Source organism: Gopherus evgoodei, chromosome 18, assembly GCF_007399415.2.
Source record: "Gopherus evgoodei ecotype Sinaloan lineage chromosome 18, rGopEvg1_v1.p, whole genome shotgun sequence".
Lineage (NCBI taxonomy): Eukaryota > Metazoa > Chordata > Testudines > Testudinidae > Gopherus > Gopherus evgoodei.
The window spans coordinates 13,051,891-13,079,700 of NC_044339.1; the positions used below are offsets into that span (position 1 = coordinate 13,051,891).

General features: G+C 45.0%; 1 protein-coding gene across 5 annotated transcripts in view; it reads left to right on the plus strand.

The window, feature by feature from the left end:
- Window positions 1–27,810, plus strand: part of RERE (arginine-glutamic acid dipeptide repeats) — a 402,767-nt gene that overhangs the window by 106,267 nt on the left and 268,690 nt on the right. The window contains exon 1 of one of the 5 annotated variants that reach the window (XM_030538002.1): window positions 11,226–11,244. The exons of the other annotated variants lie outside the window; for them this stretch is intronic. The gene's annotated coding sequence lies outside the window, so the exon portion shown is untranslated. Of the gene's footprint in view, window positions 1–11,225; window positions 11,245–27,810 lie in introns of those variants that run through there. 5 annotated transcript variants of the gene reach the window in all.

Consider the following 27,810-nt stretch of genomic DNA (forward strand, 5'->3'; position numbering starts at 1 on the left):
CTCCACAAGCAATGCTGGTATAAGGCTGTTTGCAAGGGAGTGATGTATTCTTGGCTGATGTACCCCAGTTTCCCTGTGTTCCTGGTGGAGCGTTCTTTGACAGCCTTATAAAGAGGAAAGTTATGACATTTGAAGTAGGGATGCTCTTTCTTTTCTTCAAATGACATTAAATCCCCTTGATAATCATCCTTGTAACAACACCAGCCCTTTGTAGATCACTCAGTGCTATTCTCCCATGAATGGTGTTTTAAAGGGACGGGAACAGTGTGCATTGTATTAAGAATTTAAAAGGCTTTTTGTTTTTTTAATATTGTTCTGGGATTTACATTGTTTTTATTAACCTGACCTAAACAGTTTTAATCATTCACATAAATCTGAAGGGTTAAGTAGAAAGGAAGTGATATTTGGCTTCACTTTATAGTCCTTAGATCACCACAAATTTCTGTATGATTATTATAGAGACCATCAAAGCACTTTTTAAATCAGAATGTGCTTAGAAGCAGCATGGTCTAGTGAACTGGGGCTGGGAGCCAGGAGTTCATGTATTCTAATCCCACAGTTGCTGTGTGGCTTTGATCAAATCATTTACCTAGTCTGTACCCTGGGCTTCTCCGTGTGCAAAATGGCGATAATACTTTACATACCTTACAGGATGCTGAGGCTTATGTCAGTGCTTTAGAGATATTAAAGCACTGTAAATGCAAACTCTTGGATTAATGACCATATATTTGGAGAAACCAAATCTACTTGTCAGAGTCAAATAGGAAGTTTGTTCATGTGCAAGCGTGTGGGCCTAACGATCACTTTATATGGAAATTAAGCTTTTGCATAATAAAGTTTCTAGCCATTATAGTTGAGAAAATGACCTTCCTTATATAAACCAGTACAGTGTGGTCTTCACAAGCCTGCAGACAGCTTCAGTGCCTCTGCAGTTTCTCATAGCTTTGCCAAATAGTAGCAGACTGAAATTAACAAGTCTAGACAGTTTCCTCACTCCTGTTGAGAAACCCTGTGGGGAGCAGAGAAACTTTCAAGGGCCATATATGATTTGATGCTGCTGTTGCTTGACAGGTGCTGGAATTATGAGACTGAGTGAGACTTAGGCATGGGCTAGGGGAGAGTACAGTAATAGAGAACTTTCCCCTTCCCCATCCCTGCTTCACCCCCACAGTTGCAGCCTCCAGGATATTCTGGAAAAGAGGTAGGATAGTGAAGAGACTTCTATTGCACTGCAGCCGGGAGGCCTCTGGAATAGGGAAAAGTGACAGAAAACTGCCTTCTAGCAGCTAGAGAGGATTGGAGTGTCCAGACAGGATCTAGAGATGGCACTGTTGTGAAAATCCTAATAATCTCCCCACCAATTGGATATTGGGGCTTCTCATCCAGTACTGTCCCTGGACCTTGCTGCTTGGAGTCCCTCACTCTCATCTTCCATATCTACCTCTGTAGCTAATTGATGTCTGGTAAATTGTGCAAACTCCGATTATGTTGCTTTTGTCACAGTGCTTACAATTGCTTCCAGTTGCATATGTGTGTGTCTCTGGCCCTGGATGTGACTTTCTATCTGGTGCAAAGTGTAGAGAGAAACTAACAAGATATAGAACAAGGAAATGTCTCTTCCTCCCTTTATACTCCTCCTGTAAGCCGTCTTTGATAATAGCCACAAATGGCAGATAAAACTGGCTGAATTCTTTGAGAATATTTGAAGATATTTCAAACATCCTTGAGGAATAAATGATTGGCAACATGTGCTTCTAAAAGCTTATTATACTCTACAAAAATACAGAACTGTCTAATTGTGTGTAATAAATAGAGGTGATTTATTAATTCGATGGAAATTGGGATTTTGTTTGTTAAATGAAATGAACCACCTCTTCTCCCCCCTCATTTCAGTCTCCTAACATGAGAATTGCATTGAAAAGAGATGGGCTACGTGCAATGACAGTCTGGGTAAGATCGTAAGTCCATCTGTCAAACAGACCCTTGACCTGGATTTCAGAGTGATGGCATAATATCCCAAGTCAGAGTAGATCAGTGTGAAGGTGGAATTTGCAGCAGGAGAATGCTGATGTATAGAATAATAGTCTGTGGTTGAGAAAACTCTGGCAGATATGTGAATATTTGTTAAAGCATGGTTCAGAAAAGTGAGATCTACTTCCTTTTTCTCAGGTCAAATTGGGTAAACTGGAGAAGTAATGGAAGAAATAAGGATGTTGCCTGTCATGAGGAAACCTCACCCTTTCCTCCTGAGTGAAGATTCTGTTTCGTGTCAGAGAGTTACTGATGGAGTCAGAGTTCCTATATTCCCTTCTTACACACCGGCCTTTACTCAGAGCCATTGGGGGGATGATTAGCAGGGAGTAGTTTGAAGTGAGCAAACATGACTTTAATTGTATGCACTCAGAGAGCTCACATAAGCCCCAGGTAACTCTGTCCTGTGCAGTAATTAAAGATCTCTCCAAATGCGAGTGTTTTATTGGCATTAGGGAAGACCGCTGATATGAAAGGCATTTTGTTCTTGAGGAGACATATTGAAACAAAAAGGGGAGTTCTACTGCCCAGCTCCTTTAAATGATATGTTTTATCCAGAGACAAGGTGGGTGAGGTATTATCTCTTATTGAACCTGCTTCTGCTGGTGCGAGAGATGGTTTAGGGCTCTGTTGCATGACAGAGTAGCAAGACTCTTCTTATGTGGGAGGCTTATAAGAGATGTTCTTCCACCTCACATGGCAAATTTGCTGTCAGGAGCTGTCTTAGAGTGGTCCCATTGGCATCCTTACCCTACATAGGTGACACACCCACAGCCACAATATCACTAACAGGACTACTTATTCGGCCTAGTCATAAGTAAGGAGGAGTTGTATTGGGCACTATACCTCTCATAAACTACAAACTGAAGGCCGACTGTATTAACTATTGCATGACTTCTTGTGTTCTTGCTTTGGGACAGGCCAAGCTGATGCTGTGCCAGGAGATGTCCTTGAACTGCTGGTTGACATGGCTATTTTTTTAAAATAGTTTGATCAATAACTTAGTATTTTAAATTGTTCATGCATGTCTCCACACTTTGAGACTTTCTGGATGTTCTGTAATTCCAAAAAGAGTGGTTCTGTTGTAGAATATATTGTAATAAGTTGATGGGTGTTGTAGGTATATTATAGAAATAATGTGTTAACTAGTTTTTTCTCCTTCCAGCATTTACAGTATATTTAAATATGTTTATAGAAATTAGTCAGAATCATTACTTCTAATTTACTGTTGCTAAACCATTACCCACACAGTACTTACTACTGGCCCATATTCACCTTCAGAACAGCATTTAAGATTAAAAAAAAAAATCTATTGATGGATTTTCTGTTAATCAGAGCATTACTTCAATAACAAGTGTTTCTTCAAAATAAAATCAGTCTTCCACATGAAATGTAATTTTTTTTCCAGCTGACCATCTCAGGGGAACCTCGGAGTAAATCTTGTTTCACATTGGAATGGAAAGTATATGTATTTGCTTTTAAAAAACACTTAAAGGTAGCCGGTAGTCTTAGATTTGCTCTTCCCATCTATGCCCACCGGGACGTGCTCTATTGGCGGTGCACTCCCTTACTCAATAGCAATGACTTCAGGAAAAACTTGAGATCAAAGCAGTGAAATGGGTGAGATTGTATCTTGTCTTTTTATCCAGCTCTGCATGCTGGGCTTGCCAGATCATTATTTACAATCTTGATTTTTGTAGCAGTATTTTTCTATCCCCAAATTATAGAACTCCATGATGTTGCACTGCTTCAGGGTCTTTTGTGGTTTTCTTAATTAGATTGCTTAAACTGCCTAAACCTGGGATGTGAAGTCTTTTCTGCAGTCCTGTGGTTGGCAGTGTCTCTTACTCCCAGGTGTTGAGCTATTGCTTATTAGGATGGTAAATTCTTCAGCTTTGATCAACAGCTTGGTTTACACTGATCCCTCTGATGTCTTAAGAGTGAGACACAGGTGTAGCAATCATATTAAAGGCAACTTCAGCACTGTATACAGCCTATCTTGCCAGACTGTGCACTGAAATATACTCTCCAGCCATAGGATTCCAATGCCTTTCTTTGGCACTTCAATTTAATTTCTTCAAATTAAAATTTTTTTTTAACAAGTTCAGCATTTCAAGCATGTCCTTTCCCTCTGACCCCAGGTTTTCTGCCTATCTACTCTATAAGATTACGTTCTGTAAGCCTTCTATTTGGGAGTCACACATGAATGGTTCTTTTCCCTGATCAGGAGGGTACTGTGGGAACATGCCTACTCTGTGCTACTCTTACTCAGCTGATGTACTTCCTGGCTTTTAAGAGGGCCAGATGATTTTCAAGTGATCACCTCATCCTCGGCATCACAAGCCTCAGCTGATAAGTTATAGGTGGGGCTAAAGCTAGCCACGCTCTGATAGACAACTGCAACTCTGGCCTGGTTTCACGCAAACTCCTTGGCCTAGGGTGCACTCAGAAATTAGGTTGACGTACCTATGTCATTCAGGAGTGTGAAAAATTTCACATCCTGAGTGTCTTGATAAGGTCAGCCTAACTCCATATGTAGATGTGCCTAGGTCAACGGAATAATTCTGTTGAGCTAGCTACTGCCTCTCGGAGAGAAAGATTTAACTACCTTGATGGAAAAATCCCTTCCATTGATGTAGGAAATGTCTACATTACAGCAATATAGTTGTGCTCCTGTAGTGGCTGTAGTGTCTATATGGTCTTGTTTGTTTTCTAGTTTGGAGAGTCACACAGGAGGATGCTCATCTCTTGAGGAAAACAAATAGATTTCATTAAACATGTTAGAGAGCATGGGCTAAGGAAAAGGAAATTAAATACTCTTTCTCCACAGAAACAGACAGTGAAAGTCTGTTTCCCTCTCATGTTCTCAGGCCTTGAATGGTTAAACTCTGTAATTAAAAGCATCTATTTTATCCGGGTCTGCTATTCCCAGAGGTACTGAGGAATATTTCTTGCAATGGCATTGAAGGAGCCAGGAAAACCTTCCATGTCTGATTAACTTTTCAATTGAGGAATGGTTACCTTGCTCTTATTCTTCATGGCAGACTTAACACCCTTCTTAACTAGAGCCATGTCTACACTACCACTTTTATATCACTCAGGGGTGTGAAAAAAATTATGCACCTTGAGCGATGTAAGTTTTGCCAGCCTAAGTGGTAGTGTGCACAGCGCTATGATGGCAGGAGAGCTTCTGTTTGTGGAGGTGGTTTTATTATTTATTATTAGCTGCATAGAGCAGCTATATGAGCCATCTTACAGTGGCACAGCTGCACTGGTACAGCTGTGCCACAGTAAGCTCGTTAGTGTGGACACAGCCTAAGGCCTTCGAAGCCCCATTTCATTCTGGCCCTGCAAATGTTTCTCTTTCACCTAAGAATGTTCCCATCTGCTGTAAAGAAGACAGCTTCTGTTGTTTCTTCATGGTCCAAGGTTAAACCAATGGCTGCAACTTAGTTGCTTACTGATAGCCAGACAGCTGAAACCTTTTTTCAAGTCCTATAATGAATATTTATCGTTGGAAAGAGGGCAGTAGCCAGATTTTTCCTTTCACAGCTGTTAGTACTTCTTTCCACTTGCTGGATGAAGGAAATGCTGGTAAATAAGACACAGGATGTTTCTGAGCGAGTCTCAACACCTCCTGTTGCTGTTGTGTTGTAGAGTTTCCTGGTTAGAAACGCTATCAGGTCTTCAGAATAAAGGCTCCCCACACTCACCTGAACACTTTTTGCAGAGTGGATTCCCCTTATTGCTGAAGACGAAAGGCATGGTTTACATTCCTCTCGTCATTCATCTGTCAACGGTCTCATTAACTCCTGGACAGCTCCTGACACACACACAATTCTATTCCTTTGTGCATATGCATTATCACAGTCTTCGATTACATGATCATATACTGTTTTTTCCACAGGACTTGTCTTTCATTCACTGCACAAATGGACAGAAATAAGTCTACAAGGGGGAACTATAAATCTGGCCTTTCCTCACTTTGGAGTGCTTTACTTTAAAACCTAAATAATGTTCTTTTAAAAGTTTTTTTGGTATGTAATTGTACATTGGGCAGCTTGAAGCTAAACTCTGTGCTGTGTCCTAGCTAGGCACAAGAGAACAAGTTAATACTGCTGTGAGGGCATTTTTTGCCTCCATCTTGAAGGTTTTACAGACTTAGTATTCATATTTTGCATTTCTAGGATGTTTGTTAAAATAATTCCCTTATTTGCTCATGTACTGTAAACATCAATAAACCCATTTATTATTAGACCAATTCCTGTTCTGAGAAGCAACTCTTTAAGACTGTGCAGCTTTCCTCTGGCCTACTAGTGATGACTTGAACAACCAGTCATGTCTCTTTGAATGTTGGGGAAATCTCACAAATCCCAGGCTATTAACTTCTTTTGTTTAGGACAGAACTTGGACACACAGACTGTACCATGAAAAATGAAATTAAGGGTAATAACAGGACTTCATATTTATATAGCATCTTTCACCCAGAGGTTTCAAAATGCTTTACAAATACTAATGGATTAAGATTGACCTGTGAGGTAGAATATTATGCTCTCCGTAAAGAGAGGGGAATTGAAGCACAGACGAAGTGGATATTCAGCCACGAAAGCTCATGCTCCAAAACGTCTGTTAGTCTATAAGGTGCCACAGGACTCTTTGCTGCTTTTACAGATCCAGACTAACACAGCTACCCCTCTGATACACGAAATGCCTTCTTCAAGTTAACATAAGAAGTCAGTGGCAGAGTTGGGAGTGGAACCCTAGCATCCTGACAACCAGTCTTCTGCTTTGCCAAGTGACCTTTTATGCTTCTCAGACCGTCCTCACCCCTCTAGAAAGATGACTGGATAGATGGGAAGCCAAAAAAGGACAATGTAATGCTTGGCACTTACGTTTCTCTTTTATATCTTCCAAGTGCTGATGTGTGAAGCTGCATTTCACAGCCAACAGTTCTCTCCCAGTGGAGTCCTTATTTCTAGCTGGTTAAAGGGAACACAACTGAACTGGTCAGATCAAAGGGTATAAAAACAACCCCCTCAATACTGACTTGACAAAATTAGACTCTGTTTCTTTTGCAGTCTTTTTAAGCGGGAGTAAAAGACCATGTGTATGTCCAAATATGTTCAGATTTACTCATCATCGTAATCATAAATAATCTTGGATTTCACTGAGGTAGCTACAGCTATGCACGTGTTTACATTTTATCCATCCCTTGTACTTTACTAAAGAGCAACTCAGGTGGGCACAACCCAAAGGCACATAGTGCTTTTCAATAATTAGACATTTAAGATATTTATGATTATGAACGTACACCACATTTTACAGAACATAGTAATACAGATTGCTTGCCCCAAAGAGTTTACAATCTCTTCTAGAGAGGCCTTCTGAAAGAGCTGATGCTGCTATACTGCGTAGTTACAAGACTTGTGGTAGCCATAAGATTTTGTTTTTATTCAGGTCTGTTTGACACAACTGTTAGGCATGCAAGGTGCATGAGGTAATATCTTATATTGCACCATCTTCTGTTGCTGAGAGAGACAAGCTTTCGAGTTTACACAAAGCTTTTCTTCAGGTCTGGGAAACTTACTCAGAGCTCTGTGTGGCTCTAAAGCTTGTTGCTTTCCAATATAAGAGACTACCTCACCCATCTTGTCTCTCTAATATCCTGGGATTGACATGTCTATAACAACACTGCATACATAATTGTTTGTTGGTATGGTTGTGTAAATTGGACGTATTTTCCCTTTCATTTTTGATATCAGAAAATGACTTGAATTGACATCACCATGTTTTCACATTCATAACCTGGTCTTCATTAATATCTTTCAAAACCTGTTTTTTCCTACTTCATTGCTAGGAAAAAAAGCCATCTTACGGCATACTAAAATAATTCTTTAAAAAAAAACTCCACCCCTGCCAATTACTTGCACTCCGAGTTTCTGCCTGATAGAGTCTAAATGATAGAAATAATAAACCCGGAGAAATCAAGGTTTAAAATGGCAAAACAGCTTAAACAAGTTTCACGTTATGTGTAGCATCATCACTAGTCCTGCTGTAATGAAGATTTCGCATATGTCTGTATGCTTACAAGCCTCTGTTATAGAACAGTTCGGCTGGTTGGAGAGCCGGGCAATACTATTGTAGGAATATTAAATTTAAGGGGTGAGAAGCAATCGTCAAACTTTTCTTTAGCACTTGCAGCCTTAAATTCATACTTATTTTGCCAAACAGAGAACCTACTGCAATAGAAGCGAAATTATTTGCAGAAGTCCCTTTTTACCTTATTATCCCTATTCCTGACACAGATGGGGCCAATATTTGTGCTCTGTAACTGGCAATCAGTTGCTGACTTATTTCAGAAGTGCTGCAGATAAAGTTTGCAGAGATTGGCTTGTATCAGTTAAGATCATATTGGAGAATGGCTTCTTCAGAAATTCTATGCCAGATTCTTCCCAAGTATTGACTTGAGTGGAATTTGGCCCCATAGCAGCTTGTGGGACTAAATTTTCAAAATAGAGTGGGTGTCCAGTTTGAGACACACTAAAGGGGGGCCTGCGTAACTTGCAGAAAAAGTGATAAGTATCTGGTCTGAAAATCATCTCCCTCTTTAAAATGAAATGCACCCAAAAATCACTAGTCATTCTTGAAAATGTAAGATGCAGGGTTTCAAATGGAGTGAAATCTGTGGAGAAAAGGAGGGAGAAGGAAGGAATCCATATCTCATTAAAAAAAAAAAAAAAGGCAGCTTAGTTTCATGTTGAGCCCATGCTGATAATCAGCTTTATAATCAAAGGTGGAATTTTTCAAAATGTAAGATGTTTAGGAGCTACTCCTTTGTGCACTGGAGGCAGGCAGTGTTTTTTTGTTGGAAATTTGGTGCTAATGCTGCATTTTTTGTACTTACCATTCAGCACTTTTTAACCTGCATTTGCCAGTTGCAGTTTAAGATACTCTTCCTCTGGTGTTCAGTCTTGCATTGCTCATATTTTGCAGATGATCTGAAGGGCCTCTAATTTTTCTAAAAACATTGTTTTTTTTAAACCTAAGTAAAGAAGCCTTCATCCATTTTGGTTTAATCCTTTACACGCCTTACTTTTGAAAGTGTAAACTTTTAATTCCTCCTTGATGAAAAAATTAAGTGAGTTTTATCAAAGGAACTCTAGTTGCATCACATACCTCTTTTAATCTGGCATTTGCTCAATACAGTGGCTTTTTATCTTGCATTATGAGACTAAAAGCTTACAGAAGAATGGTCCTGTTGTGTTTTTTAAGACTGGTAACATGTGACCAATACAAATCTTGTTAAAAGATTTATGTCTGGCTCACGTAAAGAAAAAAAGGATCTCGTCTCTATATTTTTAGTTACTTTGTATGCTTAGTTGCCTTGATATTACTAGCTCATACTATTTCTGTTGGACTTGCTTTCACATTATCTTTAAAACCTGACTCTTTAAGCACATAAACCTCTTAGCTGGAATTAATGTGCAAAGAGGTGGCATGTGTGCCTTTCCTGCTGATAATGATTTCCAGGTGTGTAGATCAAATAACTGGAGAACTCTGTTTACCTCAGTGTTCACTGCAATTTTGCAATGTTAATTTGCAACTGTCCAGATCTGGCTATTACAGCTGATGGGTCTCCAGAGACAAAGCAACATATTGGTGCATAGACCTGGATAGAAGACTGATTTTAAGATGAGCAGAGATGCGTCTTTTCTAACCTGTGCAAAATGTTGAAAAAAGACCAGGTAAACAAATGATACGGGGATTTATAAAAACTTGGTATCTGTTTTTGCTTCTCAATTTTATTTAATCTATTTTCTTTCTTATGTAGGTCTAGGCCAAATTACACCTACCTGGTTTCACATGAGGCATTATTGTACCAAGATAGTTGCCAAAAACATTAATTTGTATCTAATGAAACTCATTTTGTTCTACCATTTATTTGGAATTGATCAATATTTTTGAAGTGGAATTATTTTCTGGGGCATGGGTATTGTCTGCTATCAGGAGGTCTTGACTTCACACAGCTACAGTCTAGCTAGTTTGCTCAAGTGGGTAACCTTTCCATTCTGACTGGATCAGGAACAGGATCCAGATTCAAGTTTGTGATACCTATGGCTTCCCTAATCGGGAACTCACCTTTTCCTCACAGATGATGACTTTTAGCCAACATGGCCAGTGCTGATTCTTCACCAGGGGAGTCACCAGAATCTTCCTAATAAATCTCTTCAGTATTTTAATACCTTTACTCCATGATACACAAAGGAGGCTCCCTTCACTACACTACTGATTGAACTACTTCATTATCTCTAGCTTGCCTGCATATATATACCTGCCCCTGGAAATTTCCACTACATGCATCTGACGAAGTGGGTATTCACCCACGAGAGCTCATGCTCCAAAACGTCTGTTAGTCTATAAGGTGCCACAGGACTCTTTGCTGCTTTTACAGATCCAGACTAACATGGCTACCCCTCTGATACTTCACTACACACACTGGTTGTTCAGGTTTGACCCCTGCAAATGCAAATGCTGCAGCCAAACATTTGAGCATGATTTGCACTTCTGTCAATTCAATGTGCCTACATAAGCGAGCCCAGTTGTTTAAACTGGTGCAGCATGTCCATAAATTTATGTATTAGTGCCTTGTGGAACCTGAATTCCAAGCATAGCTTCTTGGAACTTGGCATGGTATAAGATGCATACTAGACAGCACAATGCATTGTAGATAATATCTGTACTGTTTGTGCCTGTCAGACATATATGTAATAAAATCTTTGTCCCTGTTGACGTTATGGTGTATTAGATTAGTTCTAATGATTGCTTTCAAGTGTTCTGTCCTACCCATGGATCCTCACGTGTTGAGAGGCAAGGTCTATGCCCTAATGTAACAGTCTGCAGATGCCACAGTAAAGGTCATCAGCTGCAGTTATATCATTGCAGGGAAGACTTTGATCTTGAGTCTGTTCTCATCATTGCTATCTTCAGGTGATGGTGCTTGAGGAGGTAAGGAGCATGCTGTTGACAAAATATTTTTGCACTTTATTATTCTCCCTCTGTAACCTCTAATGTGGTGTTGCTGAGCTGTTTCCTTTTTGTATGCTTCCCTCTAGGATCTAGGTATGGAAACATTCCAGGCTGGGATCCCAGGAGAGGGGAAAGGTAGATGCAGCCACTTCATTGCCAAGCAAGCCCCAGACTCCAGTAAAATATGTATGTTGCTTTATTGGTTGAATGCTATTAAATTCTTAATGTGAGCTTGGGTGTCTGCTAATGTTTCTTTTCTGTGACTTTTTTCCCAGACACATAGGTATTGAGTTCTAGAGTTTGTTTTTGATTTTATTTAAAATGTTTAGACGTTCTTTCATGTAATTTTTAAAAATAAAGATTTAATTAAGCCATCTTGTGTCTTCAGTTACTTGGGCTGGAGAGAGGGGTAGTATTAGGGGAACAGAGGCTAACCTATTGCTTGGCTCTTTGGGCTTGCCTTGAACATGGGAACAGCACTGAGCAGAATTGAATATTGTCTCTGCTTCTCTCAGGCCTGCCTGGAACCCGTGTATTCAGGCATTGCCAGGAGACAGCCACTGCTCTGAACTGTCTGTACTGAGAGTGAAGGATGAAGAGGAAGAAGGCAGGACTCAGCTGAGAGACTCGATCTGGCTGCAGCACCTGTGCTTTCTGCTTTACTTGCGCTGAAATAGTTCAAACTGAACTTCTCGGGCAGAGGCATTCTTGAGACTTGGCTGGAGTGGGTGCAATTGTAACGGTTCTGGAAACCTGTGACAGATTAGAAACACTGCACTGTGCAAGCATTTCATATACATGGGACACAGCAACGAATGGCAAAATTCTCTAGTTGAGGCAATGTTCTGATCACTGTAGAAGCTGCCTCTTCTAGATCTTTCTTTTCACGGGTGCTTTTGGTGCCAATGTCCCCTCCTGTAATCCTCACAGACCTGTGAACTAATATCCATTTGCAGCTCTGGAGCATTTCTGTTCTAACAACCATAAAAACGTTTTATTGTTCCTCGAACTTGTAGACAGCTCTCTCTCTTACCAAGAGATAGGAAGCAGAACATTTTCCACATGCTTCATTCTAGCAAGTGCTCATCCAAACAGATTTTGGCTTGGTTGTCTTGTTAAATATTTATAGCTTTTAGGTAACGAAGGCCTTAGCTGTATCTGTTGTGGCTCTGTTGGAACACCACATCAGCACTTCTATTATAAATTATACTTTCAGATATCATTTTTATAGAATACAAACATATATATATATATATGTTCTTGTTTGAAACTTGTGACACGGGGTCTCTTCTTGGGAAGAAGGTTATTTAAAGAGATACAATCAACATGAGTTTTTGGGAATTGTCTCACCTTTAAAAATCACTCTTATAATTAAAAAAAGAGAAAAATCCTAATCTTTTTTTTTTAAATATAAAAATGGTCACAAGGGTTTTCTACTTCCCTGCTATGTTTAAGAATGTATTTTTGAAAGGTCCTGGGAACAGCATCACCAGTCATTTTTGGGCCCAATCCTCCTGCCTCTTTGTTTTCAGTCTCCTGGTGCTGTTTCTGTAAATGCTGTTTGTGTTCTGGGATAGAGCCTGCATGTGAATGACTGACTGCCAGAGCGGTGAAGGATGATGTGTCAGATGACCAACAAAATACAATAATAACTTAACACAGAATGCTCCCAGGTGTGCAAAGCAAACGGGGGAAGGGGGAAGATATTTTTCTCTAATCTTTGTCCTAGAAATATTGCAGCTTACTTTTAACAATAGTACACATAAATGCAATCTTTCAAGTTGAGGGTCTCAAAGAAAAAAACACCTTGACAATAAAAGACACCAGGAGATGCTGTTTGTGTGATTGATCTCTCTTCTTTCAAGAGGGTGAAATCTCACAATTTTTACCCCTCCCACAAACCTTTAAATTTCCACTTTCATTTCCCAAGCCTGCAAACACTTATGCCCGTATGTAACCTTTTACTCACAGGAATAGTCGTGTTGACCTCAATGGGACTACTACCATGAATAAAGTTTTGTGTGTGCGCATAAGTGCTTTCAAGATCAGGACTTCGCCTGGGCTGCTCATACACTGCAATGTAAGGTATTCATTTTTTCCCTAGCCTTCCTTGGGATTTTAATTGCTGTATTACTTCTGCAGTGATCCCAGCCTGGCAGTAAGAGTCTGGAATTGAAACCTGGGAAACAAGAACATAGAGTTAGAAAATCATTTTCTAGTCATGTGGCAGTGTTGTTAAAACTGTCTTCACTGTATGCTTTTCATCTAAGGATTTCAGAGTAATCTTGCAAAGTTAAAGTTCAGACACACTTGTGAGTTAGATAAGTAGCATTTAGCAGATGACTAAACATGGGCACGAGGCTCATTTCCTAAGGTCACTTAGTAAGCCAGTGGCAGAATTGGGAATGAAAAGAGGAGACTCGGTAATATTTTCAAAGCACTGAACCACTGGAGTGGCAAGTGTCAGACCATTCTGACTACAGGCAGAAATACTGCAGCCACTTACTCTATATTCCATTCTTATTTTGAGAAATACTTTTATTTTCGATGGATCAGGTATTCAGGTTTTCAAAATGGATTTTAAGCATCTGGACTTCCTGTAAAACACTCTCCATCCCCTCCTCTCCCCCCCGCAGACTTCTGAGAACTCAGAATTGGAAGAGTTTGTGTTTAGTTTACCCTCTTCCTATTAGTTTGTATCACGGTGGGTTGAGCAGTCCTTTGCACTGTATTGTGTATTTTAATGTATAAGAGAAGTGCCAACAAGTTTTTTGATTAAAGTCTAAATAAACATACATGCAAATACATTTGCATGTGCAGTGACAACTCTTTCCAAGAAATTCGTTAAGTTTTTTTTTCTAGGTATATATTTATGGTTTGGCACCACCAAGGTCTGAGTGAAAATTATGCCCTTTAAAATATGCATATGATAGTTTCAAAAGCAAAACAAAATCTAAAAAAGTGGTTGAACTGTATTTTTATTCGTGAAAACTGACTGATTCCAAAGGAACGTTTTTGGTGCTCCCAGTAAATGCTTTTTAAAGAAGGCTGCATGAAAAATAATTATCTCTTGCTCCCTCTTTCTAAGGCCAGTTTTGCACAACAAATTTTTGCTGGCATAGCTATGTCAGGGGTGTGAAGAGAAGTGATGCCTGACGAACACTGCTGTGCCAGTGGAAGCCCCTAGTGTAGATGCAGTTTTACTGGCAAAAGTTTGCTTTTGCCAGCTTAGCTTATTTTCCTTGGGATGCTTGGTGGTGGTGCTGGGGCTGGTAAAAGCTATACCAGCAAAAGTTCTATTTTGTTGGTGTAAATTGCATCCATATGAGGAGTGTTTTGCCAGTGCAGTATACCAGTACAGCCATACTGGCAAAGGGTTCTTAGTATAGCCCTTGCCTGACTCTTATCACCTCCTCCTCATTTCTAAAATGCTGGTGTGATTTGTAAACAACTCTGAAGCTCTTGTTTGGTTAAACAAGGTTTGGGTGTATTTTTAGACTTTCAAGTCTTTGATATCCCAAAGTCTCTTCCTTTCCTAACATCAGTTTAGCAAAGTTTGCTTTTAAATCCCCACTGCATTCAAGCAAGCCTGTCTGTGGCTGTCTGCACTTAAAAAAAACAAAACAAAAAAACCAACAACAACAAAAGAAGAAAATCTTTTAAGTTCACGCTAGTCTGTTGATGTTGAAAGACCACTGTTAGGGAAGAATCTGTGTTGCTTTTTTGGCGACAGCCATGTGATTGGTGAGCTGCAATAACGTTTCTTTAGCTACACATCATGTAACAGTTGTGGTCAGTTTCTGGGATTTTCCAAGCAGCTGGTATCTATAATTGAGTAGGTTTTATGGGCAACATTTGCCTGACTGAGGTTGAACAAACGCTATAGTATAATATGTTAGGTCATTTAAAGTGAATCATACTGATCCAAAAGGGCCCCGCCATTTGAAAAACAACATACCGGGGTTGGGTGAGACTTGACACATTCAGTTTTGGGCTACTGGGGTTTTACTACCATCAGGTACTTACATCTTGTCTGCAAGGAGAGGCTCAGTTTTGTCTTGACTTAGCACTCTTGTGCGTTCCAGCAGCTTATTTGTCTGTGGCTCAAGTAGGCATGCTGACCCTCATTCCTATTGTTTGCGTGCTGTGTATTCCGTTGGATTAAAGGTGAGGCTCTGGTGCTGCTTTTTTATCATAAATTTGTGATGTAATTACACTGAGGGGTCGGAAAGAGTCCTCCTCCATGCTTTCCTATTGTGCATTCTGGATAAGCTTATTTGCTAGTTAGGCTGAACTCTGGAACATTCTGCAAACTTCAGTGTGACTTTGTGTGCTTTGGGGTATGCTGTACGGTGTCGAGCATGATTAACTAGGATCTCAATCTGTCTTCTGGGAATTCATTCATATCACGGGTTACTCTGTAATGAAACAGGCTCTGAGCAGCATTCCAGAGCGGAATGCCTGTTTCCTTCTTCAGCTTTCCTTTGTGTGTGACAGTGCAGAACAGGGATAAATGGAATTATCTGATTGTGTATATATAACTAATTTGTCTAAGCACAGACTGGTGTCGTGACTATCAAAATGTTACGTTTCAGTTGTAGCAAGGGTAAAAACATTGTCGCCTGAATTGAATTTTTTTTTTTTAAACGCAAAACCAATTCTTTTCTTTTTCTTTGTACACCCCTCTCAGTTGCTGGAATGTGGATGTTCTCCATTAGCTTACACTGTTGTTCTTTGAGCGGTTAGTTTCTAGGAAATTCCCTATGGATGAGACAGTGACTTGGTATCATAGGGAATTAATACTCTTTGCCCTGTGGTGCTGTAATCTGAGTTTTTCTGTTGTATGACGACAGAAGCAGCTGCTTTGACGGTTGTTGTGTACAGTGGGAGTAAAGCTGCCAGTGAGTAAAATTACTGCAAATCCAAGCCATAGAGCTTGCCAAAAACCACTAAGATTTTCAATGTATTTACTTCTACTGTCCTAATCCAGCTTTAAACATCTGTGTAATTACTGTTTTTGGCAATATACGTGATGTATTAGCACAGTTTACTTTAGGGAACAAAAAACCATGGCACATTATATTTTTGTAATGGTGTTAGTTTTATGGATTCGATATCATCCAAGCATAATTATGTATAAAATGCTAAAAGTGCTTAACCCATTGCAACATCTGTGACAGATGAATAATGTTAAGTAAGCAGATTAGTTTTGAGCAGTTTGCATGGTATGTTCAGTTAAAAGTGTGATTGGGCCGCAGCATGGCTTCTGAATGTGGAGATGTTTGTGCCTTCTTTAAAAAAAGTTGTTAAATATGTGCAATGTATATGTAATCATGTATCTACATATATACATTATTCTAGAAATTAGATTTTTAAGTTCATTCTTAGTTTTTCAGTTCTTTTGCCAGACGATTCCATCACCATATGGGATATCCATTTCCATCTTTAAATTGTCGTTCTTTTGTGGTAACTGTGCCAAAAAGATGTTTTTAGAGGGCAGGGGTGCATATGTGTGTGGGAGAATGTGTTGACATTTATTGCAAAGGCATAAAATATCCAAGGACCTTGAAAGTTGTTTGAATCACTGTTCAAGTAATAAAGGATTAATTTATAGAGCATTTGCTCTGGGGTAACCATGGTTTAATCTTAATTAGGTACTTGCTGGTAGTTCCTGCCTTACCTTACTCTTCTGGATTTCTTCTACACAACTGAAGGTCCTATAACTATTTCCCGTCTCTATCTATCCAGTGATTCCAGGACTACTCTAACGTGGTGGATTTTTTTCATGGAGAAATAAAAACAGATGTATTGTTTCATGGTGATGTCAGTTAATCCTCTCCACATTTTTGAAATTATGAATTGTTCTCTGTGAGAATCCTAGGAAATGTGATCTGTTTGTGGAACGATGTTGAGCAGTGCTTATGAGAGGCTTTCATCGTGTGCCTTTTAACAATACTTAAAATGTAGACGGGCAGCTCCTGCACTAGATTACAGATGGACAAGCAAACTGAGCTAAACTCTGCTTTATGTGAAAGGTTGTCCAAGCATGTGTGTGTCCTATAAAAAGCTGATATGAATACATTCTGATTTCATAAACAATAGCCCTGCATGCAGAGACTTATTTTCCTGTGCATACAACAAAACACTTGTACCTTACATATATCACTTATTATTTTCCTCTAGTGTAATCTGAGATGAAAAAATGTAACTGTGGCACTGATCCTGCAGTCTTTACTTGTGGGTAGTCCTTAAATAGGCAGTCCTGTTGAAGTTTCGTATCCTCCATTTTTGCGTGTCATACAGAGCTGATATTCTTCGGTGCCTTCTGTCCAGTACGTTACCTCTGATAGTACCTGGCTCAGGTGAACAGCAGCATGTTCTCTCTCTTTGGTAGATAATTTTGCCTTTTCCTGGATTGGTGATAACAGTAGAAAATCCAGCTGTGGGAAGCAGGTCTGACCTGTTCCTTAAGGTAATTTACAATCAACCAGACCAAGTTCGGTTTGTATTCCGTGTATTGCTGGCTCTCATTCAGAGTCTAGTCCTTCTACAAAGTGAGTCACGTTAAATCACTCGGTTCAAGCCTGGCTCTGGCATAAGTATCCCCCAATAAAGCTGCACCTTCCAATTAGGGCTCAATTTAACCAGTAATCTTAAATGTTGAGACTATTCCTGGTCCCCTCCCGCCCCAGCTGCCTTAGACTGTGTCTATGTAGGATTGCCAGGTGTCCGGTTTTTGACTGGAATGGCTGGTCGAAAAGAGACCCTAGCGACTCCTGTCAGCACCGCTGATGGCTGTTAAAAGTTCGGTTGGTGGTGCAGGCAGGCTTCCTGTGACTCCTGGGAAGCTGCCAGCATCTCCCTCTGGCGGAGAGATGGCCACAGGGGGTTCTGTGCACTGCTCCTGCCCCCAGTGCCAGTTCAGCAGCTCCCATTGGCCAGGAACTGCGGCCAATGGGAGCTGAGGGGGCGGCATCTGCAGTGTGGGCAGCACGCAGAGCCACATGGCTGTCCCTCCACCCAGGAGCCAGAGGGAGATGCTAGCAGTCATGCGGAGCCAGGTATGGAGCCTGCCTGTGCTGCCAAGCGGACTTTTAACAGCCTGCTGCTTCCTGGGAGCTGCCTGAGGTAAGGATGGCCCAGAGCCCAGGCCCTGAACTTCCGCCCATGCCCCAACCGCTGCCCCAGCCTGAGCCCCCTCCCACACCCTGAACCCTTCATTTCTGACCCCACCCTGGAGCCTGTATCCCGTCCCGCACCCCAACTCCCTGCCTCAGCTTGGAGCCCCCTCCGACAGCCCAACCCCCTGTCCCAGCCTGGAGTGCTCTCCAACATGTCAAACTCCGGCCCCACCCTAGAGCCCGCACCCTCATCTGGAGCCCTCACCCCCTTCTGCACCCCAATCCCCTTCCCCAACTTGGAGCTCTCTCCTGCATTTCAAACCCCTCATCTCCAGCACCACCCTAGAACCCACACTCACAGCCGAAGCCCTCACCCCTCTCACACCCCAGTCCCCTGCCCCAGCCCGATGAAAGTGAGCGAGGGGCAGGGCCTCGGAGAAGGGGCGGGCAGGGGATGGGGCAAGGGTGTACGGTTTTCTGCAAATAAGAAGTTAGCTATGCTGGTGGGAGAGCATCTCACGTTGACATAGCTCTGTCCACACTGGTGCTTCGGTTAGTGAAACGTAGGTGGGGCAGGCATGTGTCTCCCCCCCCTTCCCCATTCCCTGACCAACAGATGTTTTGCTGAAAAAAGAGCTAGTGTAGACATAGCCTTAGTCAAAGGTGAGAAGATGACTTGAATGCTTCAGGAAACAGACAATATAAACACAGATGAATTTGGTAAGAGAAGCTTTTGTTGCTGTCAGGCATGGGCCCTTGAATCCTTACTTGAGATTTTAAATTCTGTTTTCATTCTCACCCGGGATCATGTGTGCAGCTTGATACCTAGGTTCTTTATCTTGAGCAGCTGGAAAAAAACTGGCCAGGTTTGGTTAAGGCTGCTTCTGCCATCTATCTCCCCTTCCCAGATCAGCATGATCTTGGCAGCAGGTGTCTGATTAGCTGGACTTCGGTGGTGCTGGCTTAAAAATCCTGTCAGTAAAACACAGTTTCCCCAAAATGGATATTTTTCACCATTGAATGAAGAGGAAGGTTCTCACCCTCCAGCAGAGTCTGTAAGGTAACTTAATGCGGAGGGCCATAAACTGTATCAATATTGAAGAGGTTACGAGGCTGACTTTTTCTAAGTGAAAGATGAGCTTCCGCTCCTGATAGAGGAAGGAAAAGCTGACGAAGCTGCTTTGCAGTCACTTGGCTGTTGAGCATGTCATTTATAAAAGTTGGGGCTAATCCTGATATAAAATTGCATGCCATCTGCTCCTGGGGAAAATATATAGGTTATCTACAGCTAAGTCTGTCTTAGGGGGCATTTCACTGCAAGTAGATTCTGCTCTTGTCACTGGGGGAAGAAATGTTATCTCTGTCTATAGAAGTCAGCAAGGGCATTACTGACAAATGTGTGAAGGTGGAATTTAAAAGGTCATTGGATCTAGCCACATCTCAATTAGAAACTGCCGTATACTTGTGCTGATCACATGCCTTGTTAGAATGGCTTGAGGACTAAACCAGCAGGGAGAAGCGATAGCTCCTTTCTGGTTATCTCGTGGAACTCAGGCCTTATATAAACTATAGCAGCCACCCAAGGCACCTTCAGACCTCTACATTATGTATCCCTGCAGTGGTGGCAAGACTTGCTGTTTGTTTTAAGATGTTGGTTTGCTTGTCTCTGTATGAGATTCCATTTGGTATCCTTACCTTTCAGTGTAAGGTAGTGGGTTGTGTAATTGCTTGCTAATTTATATCTAGCATGGATGTTCCCTTCCTCATTTGGCTAAAACCAAAAATAGAACAGTCTGTGTCCTTTTACGATACATCTCTGCTCCGAATCTTGAATCAAAATAGCCTTCTGGTTTTAGAGGAGAGGGAAATGGCAATGATGTTCTCCTATCCCAGGAATGAGAGAAACAGTAACCAAATTCTAAAAACCAAGTTTTTGCATAGCCTTCTTTTCCCTTGCTATCTGTACTTACCTTCCCTGATTGTGTCCTCGAGAGTTTGAGACAGTGGATAAGGATAACCGCAGATGGATGGGTTTAATGAATCCTGAGAGGCTATGAAAATAAAATTCTGATCTGTGCTCTATGTTCTTATTATAGTCACCAATGTTTCACCATACAGAAACTATTCTCTCCACTGCCTCTTATCTGAAGAGGCGGCATATCAATATCTTCATGTGCGATAGAGGGTTATTCTTTGGCTTTACAGTTTCAGAGATGCCCCCAGGAACTGTCCAGGTTTGGATTTAAAATGGCTAAATTGGTTTGTTGCCCAAAATAAACCTTATATGGCATCAACCAAGAGTTTATTTTAGCAGTTAACCCAGGAGAATTGTCCAGGCTTTCTCAACATATAGGATATTTATCAGTGTGTTGCTGTAGACCCTTGCCATCACTGATTTCTTTGGTCAATTGACATCTTCATTGCTATGCTCTTCTCTTTGGACTTGCATCATATCACCTTGTGTTGGCAGAATGATGGTAACTGCTTTAAGAAATAAAGGAGTTGGAATAATTTCTTACCTGGATGATTGACTCATTCAGGAAATGCCTCAGATTCAAGCCCCAGCCTGAACATGCCAGCGAAAGCATTTTTGTGTTTTGGGGTATTTTCAGTGCTGGGAGTAGTAGTCAATAACAAGAATTTATTGTAGCCTGTTTTAAGAGATTTCAGATCACAGAACCAGTTTTTCTATTTCTCAAAAAACTTTTTAAAAGTCTGAATGTCCTTTTCTTAATCTTAAGCAGTTTCAGAAGCTTGATGTAAGGGACATTGCATCTTTTGAGGCTCCTGATTTCATGGTTGCAGTTAGTACCATGGGCTGCGTTTTCAAGCTGGAATAATTTAAAGTTCTTCTTCGAGTGATTGCTCATATCCATTCCAGTTAGGTGTACGCGCCGCGCGTGCACATTCGTCGGAAAACTTTTACCCTAGCAACTCAGTGGGCCGGCAGGTCGCCCCCTAGAGTGGCGCCACCATGGCGCTCCATATATACTCCTGCCGGCCCACCCGCTCCTCAGTTCCTTCTTACCGCCCGTGTCGGTCGTTGGAACAGTGGAGCGCGGCTTAGCTGACCTCCACTTCCCTAGCTACTCGTTTTCTCGTATATAATTATGCAGTTATAACACTTTTATATATATATATTTGTATGGTTATACGTGTTTTCCTTGCTAACATGGTTAGTTTAGTTAGCGGGGTTCAGGAAGTAGCCCCTTCCATGAGCCCAGTGCCGGAGCCATGCATGGCTCACCGGATTTTCAAAAGGGGCCCGGCTTACCAGAAGCCGCGGCCGAAGAGAGATCTACATGACTCCTGTTTGAAGAATCACACTTGACAGATAAGTGCCCCATTTGCAAGGCTTTTAAGCCGAGAACAAAAAGGTGCGGGACTTTCACTTGCCCCTCCACCTTGGGCGCGGAGCGATGTTCAAGCGGCGGGCAGAAGCGCCTCCTCGGCACCGGACCCCGCCGGTACCACCAAGGCCTTCCGGCACCGACCGTCGCCGGCACCGATGTCGACTCGGCACCGTTCCCTTCTTCCGAGGTCGAGAGAGTCTACGATTCCAGTCCCCCAGGACCAGGGAATCCGGTGCCTGGCAGCTCCCCGGCTCGCGCCGTGGTAGAGCTTACTGCTCCTGCTGCTTCTGTGCCAGCTGCACCACAGCTAGACAGCTCGTCTAAGATGGCTCGCCCGGCGCCGACGACGTCGGCACCGTCGATCCCGGTCCCACGAGGGCCGTAGAATCCGGTGCCTGACGGCTCCCCGGCACGCGCCGTGGTTGAGCGTATTGCTCCTGCTGCTTCCGTGCCAGCGGCACCGCAGCCAGAGAGCTCGTCTAGTCGGATCGCCCGGCGCTGACACCTACTACGGCACCGATGACGTCGTCACCGTCGATCCCGGTCCCATAAGGGCCGTAGAATCCGATGCCTGACGGCTCCCCGGCACGCGCCGTGGTTGAGCGTATTGCTCCTGCTGCTTCCGTGCCAGCGGCACCGCAGCCAGAGGGCTCGTCTACGTCGGATCGCCCGGCACCGACGCCTGCTGCGGCACCGATGGCGTCGGCACCGTCGATCCCGGTCCCATACGGGCCGTGGAATCCGGTGCCTGACGGCTCCCCGGCACGCGCCGTGGTTGAGCGTATTGCTCCTGCTGCTTCCGTGCCAGCGGCACCGCAGCCAGAGGGCTCGTCTACGTCGGATCGCCCGGCACCGACACCTGCTGCGGCACCGATGGCGTCGGCACCGTCGATCCCGGTCCCACACGGGCCGTAGAATCCGGTGCCTGACGGCTCCCCGGCACGCGCCGTGGTTGAGCGTTTTGCTCCGGCTGCTTCCGTGCCAACGGCACCGCAGCCTGAGGGCTCGTCTACGTCGGATCGCCCGGCACCGACACCTGCTGCGGCACCGATGGCGTCGGCACCGTCGATCCCGGTCCCACACGGGCCGTAGAATCCGGTGCCTGACGGCTCCCCGGCACGCGCCGTGGTTGAGCGTATTGCTCCGGCTGCTTCCGTGCCAACGGCACCGCAGCCAGAGAGCTCGTCTACGTCGGATCGCCCGGCACCGACACCTGCTGCGGCACCGATGACGTCGGCACCGTCGATCCCGGTCCCGCAAGGGCCATAGTATCCGGTGCCTGACGGCTCCCCGGCACGCGCCGTGGTCGAGCTACTTCTCCGGCTGCTTCCGTGCCCACGGCACCGCGGCCAGAGGGCTAGTCTAAGTCGGATCGCCCGGCACCGACACCTGCTTCGGCACCGTCGATCCCGGTCCCGCAAGGGCCGTAGAATCCGGTGCCCGACGGCTCCCCGGCACGCGCCGTGGTTGAGCGTATTACTCCCGCTGCTTCAGTGCTGACGGCACCCCAGCCAGACGGCTTATCTAACTCGGTTCTCCCGGCACCGGCACCTACCGAAGCTCTGATGACCTCGGTACCATGGATCCCGGCCCCACGAGGGCCGTCGAATCCGGTGCCTGACAGCTCCCCAGTACGCACTGTGGTTGAGCCTGCTGTTCCCTGCGCGCCGGAGATGTTACCAACGGCGAGGGCTCTCAGTGCCATGACGGAGTCAGTGCTGCCTGACCCGGGCACCGCCGGTACGGGTAATACAGTCTCTTCAAGGGACTGTCCCCTGTCAGTACAGCAGAGCGGCACCGTCTATGATCACGGTCCCGCAGACGCTCCAAGTCCTGTCGGCACGCCGGACACCACTGGCAGTCCCGGTACTGTTTTCCTCGGTACTGGTCACACTCACTGCACCGGTCGGTATCCCGTTCGCCGACCCGCTATCGGCACCGTTCCGACATCTGGCACCGGGGCAGGTACCTTGACTCCTGTAGCTCTTCTCCGAGCCTCGAGATCTCGGTCGACCTCCCGACACCGTTCTGGTTGCGGGTCTGGATCTCGTTCCAGGTACCGATACGCCTCCCGATGCCGGTCCCCGGTGCCGAGTTGGGCAAGGTCCGAGTGAGTCAGGGACTCGGCCCGTGCCCTCTTTTAGTACCTCCATGGCCGTCCGGACACGCATCCGTGTCACCCCATATGCGCGGATTTTATGCTCAGGACCACGATCCTGATATCATGGCCAGCGGGCGCCAGCCCCGAAGCGGAAAGAGCCTTGGCGAATGCAAGGTGTACTCTGCAGGGGCCCTGCACCTCTGGGTAGCAAAGCAACAAGCCTTGCTTAGCTGTGATAATTATAGCACCTGGGTGGAGGAGTTTCTCCCTCGAACCTCCCACCTAGAGTTCGCTGCCGTCTTGGAGGACGGGGGAAAGAATTTACCCTTTGTTGGTAAAGGCATCTTCGCGGCAGAGACAGCCCCAGACTGCGAAGCCTGCTGGACAATAGGGTCCTAATGCGTCTCAGCATGTATACGCCTGCGACCAAACGCAGGCCTTTATGGCCCCAGCCGCCATACTCTGTGCCTAGCCAGAGGCAGAACTCTGGAAAACGGCAAGGCCAAGGTGGTCGCAGACAAACGTCAGGCCCCCTAAAAAGCCAAAGTCGAGGTCCCTCGCAATTACCACTGGGACCAAAGACGGACCTTCCAAGGTTCACTGGAGGGCGGTGTACCAGTCGCAGGACGGGATCCTGATCCCGCTTTCTCCTGGCATGGCCCCAGTTACTTTTAGGTCGCTGGGTCCTGCGCACGATGGAGCATAGGTACCACCTTAAAATTGCTCCAGCCCTGTCCCCCTTCAGCGGACGAAAGGGGCTAGGGGTTTTACTCCCGTTATGCCCTAGTCCCCCACTCGACCACAGGTCAGACCTTCCTGGTCCTGCATGGACTCAACCGGTTTGGGATAAGGTTGAAGTTCTGCATGGTATCCCTGGGAACCATTATTCCATCCTTGCCTCCGGGGGGCTACTATGCCGCCCTGGATAGGAAGGACGCGTACTTTTGCAATGCCATCTTCCCTCCGCATGGGAGATGCCTCCGCTTTATAGCCAGCGGTGAATACTCCCGGTTTACGGCCATAGTCGCCGCCTACCGTAGCTATGTCGGATATGCGTTTTTCCATATTGGGACGATTCGCTTATCCGAGGAGACTCTGACACACAAACCACTCAGCCCGTGGGCATCGTCACGGTCTTATTCACAGATCAAAGCCTGATGATTACTAATAGAGCAATCCGCTCTGGTTCCCACGCAGAGGTTGGGCTTCCTAGGGGCTATCTTGGTCTCCTACCTAGCCGGAGCCTGCTTATCGCAACTGCGGTTTTAGGCGATGGCATCAATCATCTGAGGTCTGAAGGCTTTCCCAACGACCTCAGCTCGTTCTTGTCTCAGTCTCCTGGGTCCATGGTTGCCCGCAAGTTTGTAACCAAACGCGCCAAGCTCCGCCTCCGTCCTCTCCAAGTCCGGCCCACCTCGGCGTACCGCTTGGACAGGGAGCCAATGGTCATGGTAGTCACCGTTCCCTCGAACGCCTTAGGCTCCCTAGAGTGGTGGCTAACTCCCTCCTTGGTGTGGACAGGATGCGGTTTCATCCGCCCCAGCCCTCACTGCCCCTGACGGCGGACGCATCATCTCTCTGCTCGAGTGCTCATGGTCACCTCCGAGCTTAAGGCCTTCGGTCTTCTAGGGAGCTGGCATTCCTCATTAATGCCCCAAGAATGAGAGTAGTCCGCCTGGCATGCCAGGGGTTCCATCGGCAGCTGCGAGGCCGTTGTATCTCGGTGTTTACAGCCAACACAATGGCCAGGTGCTTCATAAGCATTCAGGGGGGACATAGTCCTCCCCCCTTTTTTGTCAGGAGGCCATCCATTTCCGGGTCTTTTGCATGGCCCACTCGATGGAGCTGGCGACGTCCTTTCTCCCAGGCGTTCGGAACGTCTTATCTCTTTGACTCAGCAGGTCTTTCCTGTCTTACGAGTCATCACTCTGCCCCATGTGAGGCGTCCCGCTTTCCGGAAGTGGAAATGGTTCCTCGCACAGACCTGTTCGCTCACCGCGAGTGCAGGAAATGCCAGATGTTCTGCTCCTTCCAAGGTCTCTCCTCGGAATCGATCTTGGTCGCATTCCTGATGCCGTGGAACGGCCAACTGCATTATGCCTTCCCGCTGTTCCCACTGGTTCGTTACGTCCTGCTCAAATTCCGCAGGGGCGGAGCGTGCATCATCATCATGATCACTCCAGAGTGGTCCACGCAGCACTGACATACCACGTTGCTCGGCCTGTCAGCCCAGACCTCATCACTCAGGGCAATGACAGGCTTCGTCACTTGGACCTGCAGCCTCTTCGCCTCACGTACCTGAGTCGGGGTGACAGGCAGCCTTCCGCCTGGTCAACGTACCGAGCCAGGTGGAAGCGTTTCCTTTACAGCTGCAGTACGCTCGATCTTGCTCCTGCTGAGGTCTCGATCCCCTCTATTTGGCCTGCCTCTGGCCTTCAGCGGCAGGATCTGGCGGTATCATCGCTGAGGATACTCTCAGCAGCCATCCCTACCTTCCAGCAGGCTAAGATGGACGTTCAGTGTCCCACTATGGGTTCGAGGTCCCTCAAGGGCTTGGAGCGCTTGCACCCTCGGGTGCGCCGCCCAGCCCCGCCCTGGGGCCTCAACCTAGTCTTGGCCAGACGGGTCTCTGAGATCAGAGCTCTTACGAAGGTTCCACAAAGACAAGGTGCAGTTATGACCGCACCCGGCTTTCCTCCCTAAGGTGTTTTGGCCTTTTATGTTACCCACAGCTCAACGCAATGGGCATAACCGTTGCACTCCTTGGACATCTGTGGAGTGCTCGCATTAGTTGTGCTGACAGAATCATTTCCTAAGGTGCCCCAGCTCTGCCCCGGTAGCGGGCCAAAGGGAGGGCTTGCTTGTTTTCCTCTCGGAGGATCTCATCTTGGGTGATGGCGGACATCCCCACTTGTTATGATTTGGCTCATATTTCCCCAAGCCACATCACCATGCATTCTACCAGGGCTCAGGCTTCATCTGCCGCCTTGCTGGCTCGTGTTTCTACCCACGAGACCTGTCGCGAAGCTCCATTGGTCCTCGGTCCTTACCTTTGCTTCGCAGTATGCCCTGGTTCAAGAGAGGCTGTAGCCTCTGGCTCGGCAGTTTTATTCTGCCACATTTCACTCCGACCCCACCGCCTTTGTAAGGCTTGGGATTCACCTAACTGGAATGGATATGAGCAATCACTCGAAGAAGAAAAGACGGTTACTCACCTTTGTAACTGTTGTTCTTCGAGATGTGTTGCTCATATCCATTCCACACCCGCCCTCCTTCCCCACTGTCGGAGTAGCCGGCAAGAAGGAACTGAGGAGCGGGTGGGCCGGCAGGAGTATATATGGAGCGCCATGGTGGCGCCACTCTAGGGGGCGACCTGCCGGCCCACTGAGTTGCTAGGGTAAAAGTTTTCCGACGAATGTGCACGCGCGGCGCGTACACCTAACTGGAATGGATATGAGCAACACATCTCGAAGAACAACAGTTACAAAGGTGAGTAACCGTCTTCTACAGCTGATCCACCAGGGAATATATCTTTTTGGAAACTGTATTTGTCCACCTCAGTTGGTCACAGTCTCCTTTAATTACTGGCTTCAAAGGCCATGTATGCACAAGGAAAACTTATGATTCACCAGTGTCACAGCTCTGTTAGTGATAGTGATGGAAAGCTCTGGAGTAGGCAGGCCTTGAGTATCTTTATTCCATCTTTTAACCTTACTATTTTGTTATTTGTCACCAAGAAACCACTAGATAAGTTCTTGGTTACTAGCATCCTGATCTGGGTTTGAATTGGGCAACCTAAATGGGAAAAGTTCTGTATCCGTGAGAACCATCTAGTCCCCTTGACCATAATACTTTTTTATATTTAGTTGGTGTTGGCCTTGATTTAGTTGGCGCTGGCCCCGCTTTGAGCAGGGGATTGAACTAGATGGCCTCCTGAGGTCTCTTCCAACTCTAATATTCTGTGGTCTATATTCAGGGGGAATAGGAATATATTAAAGTGGACAGACACTACTGAGATCCAGAAGCTCCTCCATGGAAGAGGATTCAAGGCAGCAGTGCGGTTGTCTTTGCAAGCCCTTTGCACGTCTTTCCAAGCTTTTTAGGTTGAGTAACTTTTGTTTGAGGTGCAGCAATTGGTCACAGAGTTCTTAAAGCAATGGTACCTTCCTAATTTGCT